Here is a 7,241-nt window from a genome sequence, read left to right as displayed (position 1 = left end):
TTCTTCAATCATCAATGCTGCTGCCTTTTGCTTGAAATGTGAGAGGCCATAGATTTAATCCACAGCCTGCCATTTACCGTTATTGGACTGTGATTATAAATGAGTTTGGCCAGATATTTTTCTCTTTGATTCAGACAGTTATTCATGGAGAAGTGCCTTAAAAGGAAGAATTTGACAATTGCAGGTTTCTAATGGATGCAGCTCTGGTGGAATTGCTGCCAATCCTGGCATTCAAGTCCCCTGAAATTATGTCAGCTAATGAATACTTAGAAAACACAAAGTTCAGAAGGCTGTCAAATGACTGAACAGTTTGAGGTATCAGTACACACATTATAGGAAAAATGTATATGTTAAAACCCAGCTCAGACCTTGCCAAGACCTTGATTAGTCTGAAATTCTATGCAATCTATGAGTGTAATTATTATTCATTCAGAAACTGCCTCTTCTATGTTGGCCACTGTGTGAGAAGTTTTCACAACAGTGTTTTTATACCATGGTCCCAAGAAGTGGTCCACGTGGTCCTCCATTTAGAGATAAAATAATTATAGGATTGAATCTAGATCTTCTGATAATAAAGCTACAATTTTATCAGTATGCTGTCTTACTTCCCATGACTCCAACTTAAGTAAATTGAGACTTGCAGGTCAACCTGAATTAATCATTTTCCTTCTAAATTTAGCTCTTTTCTGTTAAAAACCCACCACCCTTCTCTCTCTTCTACCTTCATGACCAATGCATTGTCAAATCCTATCAACCCTTCACTCACAATCTTGACCAGTGTGGTCTGTGCATCAGCATCACTGGTACCACCTGGGCTCTCATTACCATAAAAATACCTCTGAGTATTTTTCCAAGATGTCAAGAGATTCACATGCATGCCGGAGTTTGAAAAGTACATCCCTAATCTAAGGGAATAGCCTCCATCTCTTATGCTCTCAATGTTTCTGATGAAGAATGTTTTCTAATACCCTGGTCTCTCCCCAGTCTTTCACCTCTGTGATGGTTAATCTTTATTGTCAAGTTTACTGGATTAAGAGACATCTTGGAGATTAGTAAAGCACATTTCTGGGTGTGTCTGTGAGTATACTTCTAGAGACAACTGACTTGGGACCACAACTGAGAAAGAACTGCACTGAATGTGGGTGGAATCATCCAGTAAACTGGGAACTCAGGTGGAATACGAAGAGAAGAAAGGGAAAGACACTAATTAGCACAGGTATAATAATCCCTATGCTTTCTAATGAGCATGAAGTGAGTAACTGGTCCGCCAAGCCCTTCCACTGTAATCCTCTAACTGATCACCATGCCAAAATAACAGAACTGACCAACTATGGCCTAAAACTTCTGAAATCATGAGTCAGAATGAATCACTCCTCATTTGATTGTTTCTGTCATGTATTTTGTCACAGAAATAAAAGTCTGACTAATACAGGAAGTTGGTATTAGACAAGTAGAGCCATTGCTGTGACTGCCTGACCAGGTGCATCAGAAGCCTTTGGAACTGGTTCATGGGAAGAATTTGGAAATGTTTGGAGGTTGTGAGTGGAGAAGCCCTAGAATACTGTAAGCAGAATTGATTGGGCAGTTCTGCTGGACACTACTAGAAGACAAAAATACGTAAGGACAGAAATGTAGACAGACAAGACCATGCTCAAGAAGTTTTAGATGCCAACAAGAACTTTTATGAGGCCATTCGTGTTATATTGTGGTAAAGAAGTTGTCTGTATTTTGTCTGTGCCTTGAGACACTGAGGGAGCCTGAGTTAATGATGATGGACTCATTAATCAAATGGAAGAACTTTCAAAGCAGTCTTCCAAATGGCACTGGCTCATTGTTGGTTTTTCCTAGCCAGGTTAATATGAGAACTGGATACAAAAAGAATGTAAACAGTTAAAAAACTTGCCATGTGAAACAACTATTTTTTCCTTCTGTTGTTCTTTTGACACTTTTTCATTTTCTTTTATAGCATTTATATATATACTTTATATATTGTATATTATATATTAAATGCATATTTATAGATGCAAATATTCAGTATACTAAAATCTAATTCTTTTCAGCAATTATGCTTTTCATTATTGACAATTGTAAACTAATTTAAAGAAGACAAGTTAAATCAGAGCTGAGGTGTCAAAAAAATTTTAGAATGAGCTCATGAACAGAAAAAAATTAGAAATGTGGTCATTGAGAATTGGAACCATTATTATCATAGGTGAGAATTTGACAGAGAGCAAAAAACTAACACTATTTTTCCCCTAAAATCAAGCAAAAGCTCTGCCCTGAGCTGATTTTCATGCTTTCTGTCTTCTACCAGTTCACTGCTTGCTTACTGTCACTTTACTTATATCATCCATTCTATTTCATTTTTCCATATAGCCATTATCTGTTCTAAAACCAGTCTTCCTGGATGACTCCATCTGATAATGCCTCAATATAATTCCTTACTATTTCCTGACTACCTTCCATATGCCATCCTGAGAACTAAGGGTGTAGATGAACCAGGAAACTGCTCTCTACCTAAGTTCAATCCTCAGGACCACAGAAAAGGGACACTGTTCATGTATAAATTAAATGAGCTATGAAGGAAAAGATTGACTTAAAATTCCTCTTTTTGTGTCTATACTAGAGTTTGAACTCATGGCCTCACAGTTGCTTGGGGTATTCTATTGCTTAAGCCATGCCTCCAACCATGCTTTTAACTGGTTATTTTGAAGATGCAGTCTTGAGGACTTCTCTACTTGAGCTGGCTTTGAACCATGATCCTCTGGATCTCAGCTTCTTGAGTAGCTAGACTGATATGTGCAAACCATTAGCACCCAACTCAATGTTCTCTGAAAAACTCTTGTAACTCTAATAACCCATTTTTGGCCAGGTGCCGGTGGCTCATGCCTATAATCCTAGTTACTCGAGAGGCTGAGATCTGAGGATCACGGTTCAAAGCCAGCCCAGGCAGGAAAGTCCGTGAGACTCTTATCTCTAATAAACTACCAGAAAACCAGAAGTGCCACTGTGGCTCAAGCAGTAGAGCACTTGTCTTGAGCTGAAGAGCACACAGACAGCACAAAGAGCTCATGCCCCACAACTGACCAAAACAAAAACAATTTTTTGGCACCTTTACCAGTCTACCATTTCTCTAAAGCACATGCCATCCACTACAGTCAGCCAAACAGTTAAATTCTTTCTTACATGTTTTTTGTCAGTACTGAGATTTGAATTCAGGGCCTCATTGCTTGCAAGACAAATACTACACCACTTGAATCACACTTCTAGCTTGTGTCAACTGAGTAGTTAAATTCACATTTTATTCTTCACCTCCTATGAATGACTGCTCTCTGGTAAAGAGCTTGTGTCCTATGACTGATTAAAACATCAGAACCCAATCAATACTGTCACATCAGGCGAAACCAAAGAAAGCTTCTATTTCCCCACTCACTAATCTAAATGACTCTGACATCTAAATAAAAGTCAGTGGCCATTGCTCCATAATTCTTTTCTTCTTTTTTTCATATATTCCAAAAAGCTGAGATCTGAATAGTATCTCCAAGTGTCTGGAGATTCACTCTAAGAGGAGAGGCAGATTTTTGTCCTTTCTAGATAGATTCACTCTAAGAGGAGAGGCAGATTTTTGTCCTTTCTAGATAGACAATCTCACTCTGGCTCTGAAACTTTCTTTAGTGCAAATTGAATAGTATTTATTTATTTTTTTTGGGGGGGGCCAGTTGTGGGCCCAGAACTCTGGGCCTGGGCACTGTCCCTCAGCTCTTCAGCTCAAGGCTAGTGCTCTACCACTTGAGCCACAATCGCCACTTCTGGCTTTTTTTCTTTTTGCTTATGTGGTGCTGAGGAATCAAACCTTGGGCTTCATGCATGCAAGGCAAGTGCTCTACCACTGAGCCACTTTTCCAGCCCGTGAATAGTATTTAAATGAAAGGAATCTCCCCAGAGCCAGACACCTTATGGGACCTTTTCTATCACATTCCAATGAGAATGAGAATTGAGTAGCAAGACCATCATCCACTTGATGCTGTAAACTCAGGGGAGCTCAAGAGTTAGTAGAATTTGAAGCTAGACTGTGCCTTTCATGAGGGAAGCTCTGCTAATCCATGACAGGATCCCCCGCCTGGCATAGTGGCCCACATATGATGTTGCCTAACAGGTACTTGTTGAATGAAGAAATAATCTCTCTTAATTTCATAGATGTGGGAACTGGAAGCCCGGGCAGCCAAGGGGACCTAACTAGAGGGATACGGTGCTGTGTAGAAGTCCTGGCACTAAAACTGCAGTCTATAGTCTCTCCTTTTGCACCATTTCCATCAGTTTCGACATAGTGAGATGAAGGTGTTAGGGTATGAAGGTGAGTGAATGGAAAGTGAAAATAAATGGAAGCCAGGAGACTGTTTTCAAATAACTCATTAGAAGTTAAAACAACAAAAAATAAGGTAGCATATAAGATTAGAAAAGAGTCAGCCCCAAAATAATAAACTAAAAATTTTTAAACTCTTGCACAGAAAACAAACAAACCCTTCATCTAATTAATAATCAAAATAATGATTAAAGAGCTGATGGCTCATACCTTAATTCTAGCTACTCAGGAGGTAAGGATTTGAGAGGATCATGATTTGAGGTAAAAAGTTAGTGAGATCCTATCTCAACCAACAAGCCTGGCATGGTGTTATATACCAAGTACGTGGAGAACAGAGGTAGAACAGTTTCTATTCAAAGCCAGACTAGATGAAAAGCACAAGACCCTATCAGAAAAATAACTAAGACAAAAAAGATCGAGGACTATGGCTCATGTATTAGAGTACCTTCTTGGCAAGCATAAGGCCCTGAGTTAAACCCCCAATACAGTCAAAAATAACATTAACTATTATTATTATAGAGGTAAAAAAATTAATAATAAAAAATTATCCTGTATAAGGAAAAGCAAGAAGCCCCAAAAACATAGCAGGTTAGCTATAAATGAAAAACTACCAAATGTCATTTGAGAAGTACTTTGAAAAGTACTCCAAAGGCAATAAAATACTTTTTATGACATAGATTTTTTAAAAGTAGGCTAAAGAATCTGAATAATAATTTAATGCTCTGGATCTAAAAGAAGCACTTGCAAGGAAATGATCAGATAACAAACTGGGTAAACTTTTTATTGATCTTCATGGGGAAAACATTCTAGGGGTGACTTGTGACACATAAGCATCTTCTGAAACACATGGCCTTTTATGTCACTAGTGGTTGTGCCCACAAGTGCCCAGGAAAATGGTAAGGAGGTATGAGTTTCAGTAAAGTACATGCTTGTGCAATGCTGGGCAGGAGAGGGGGAAATAATCTCAAGTCGTATCATGACACCACTTTAGCCCAGAGAAAAGATGAGGAAACCCCTTGAAGAGTCCTCTGACCTCACATTGGTCCCCAAATGTCAACTAAAAGTGTTGTTAAGTGGCCCTGGGCAGTGTTGGAAAGAGGCAGACAATGGGTTTATCCATCTTGGAAGAAAATATAAATGCCTATTATGGATTTTAATACTAATAATATAAAAGAAACTCTAGGAAATGGAAACAAGAGGTTTTCTTCTTTGTTGTTGTCTCTCTTTTCTTTTCCTTTTGTCTTCTTTGTTCATTTATCTGTTTGGGGGAGGACAAGGGGGACACAGAAATGGAGGGACAAAGGGTAAACAAATGCAAACAGTTGTACTCACTAGAACTATGTTGAAAACAAACTATACAGCTCATGGGCTGGGAGGGAAAAACTGGGAGATAGCAAGAAAAGGGGTGACATTTTCAAAAAAATGTGCTCTTTGCCTGACTTATGTGACTGTAACTCCTCTGTACATCACCTTTATAATAACAATAATTTTTTCTTTCTTTTTTTGAATGACTTAATTGCTGTTCTGCTCATCCCCAGATATATACCCATCATCGATTATTAGACCTTATCCCTCATTGTGTACATACTTAATTCAGAAATTTATTAATTCACAACCTCTTAGGCTTAACTTCTTTAATACTAGTATTATTTCTTTATACTTATGTAATTTTTAAGTATTCCATTTTTAAAATTTTTTGTCTTTTATTTTTCCCTTTTTATTTTGTCTTTTTATTTTTCCCTTTTATCTCTCTCCTCCTCTCATCCTATCCTTTTCTTTTCTTAATATCATTTCTTTATACTTACATAATTTTTAAGTGTTTCATTTTTTAAATTTAAATTTTTGTTTTTCCATTTTTTCTTGTTTTTTTAATCTCTCTCTTTTCATTCTGTCCTATCCATTTCCCTCTCTGAAATTAGGACTTGGTTAAAGTTCATTCTTACCTTTTACCTTTCCATATCCCTCTAATCCTATTTTTCCCTACAATTCTCCCTAAACCTATTAATTTCTGGTCTGCTGAATCCCTCTTTGATGTTCTTAGCCCATTAATCCAGAGTTGTTTGATGGTGAATAGATTGTACTTGCAGCCTTTTTTTTTAATTTTTTTGGGGGTCCGGTTGTGGGGCCTGAACTCTGGGCTTGGGTGCTGTCCCTCAGCTCTTCAGCTCAAGGCTAGCGCTCTACCACTTGAGCCACAGCGCCACTTCCGGCTTTTTTCTTTTTGCTTATGTGGTGCTGAGGAATTGAACCCAGGGCCTCATGCTTGCAAGGCAAGCGCTCTACCACTGAGCCACCTTCCCAGCCCCTATTTGCAGCCATTTTGAGTGCAACTACATGGTTACCTTAAAATAGTGCTGTAGCACAAAATTGGTGTTATTTTCATACCAAATGGGCAGAACAAACTGGAGAAACACAAGAAAAGTGGTAAGTCCAGGTATCTCAACTCCCACTCATGATAATCAGGTGACAGAACAGTTAATGAATAATCCAGAGGAGAGCTCCCAAAAAACTCTACAAACACTACTGGTAAACATGGTGAATGAAAAGATTGAAAACCTGCAAAGGATTCAGTGTGAGTGTGATAGGGAGTAAGATGAGGCTAACCAAAGATTAATACAGGAACTTCATGAGCATGATGAGGCTTATCAAAAATTACTACAGGAATCTCGTGAGCATGAGGAAGCTAATTAAAGATTAATACAGAAATTTCATGAAAAGGCAGAGAACAGTCAGAAATATAGGAATTGCATGAGCAGGCTGAGAACAGTCAAAGAGAAATACAGGAATTGCATGAGTGTGAGGAAGCTAATCAAAGAGTAATACAGGAATTGCTTGAGCAGGTGAGAATAGACAAATATCAATAGAGGCATTCATGGAA

This window comes from Dipodomys ordii, unplaced genomic scaffold (genome assembly GCF_000151885.1).
Source record: "Dipodomys ordii isolate 6190 unplaced genomic scaffold, Dord_2.0 Scaffold67, whole genome shotgun sequence".
NCBI classification, from domain to species: domain Eukaryota; kingdom Metazoa; phylum Chordata; class Mammalia; order Rodentia; family Heteromyidae; genus Dipodomys; species Dipodomys ordii.
The sequence above is the reverse complement of the archived record's forward strand: the minus strand, read 5'-3'. Positions refer to the sequence as shown.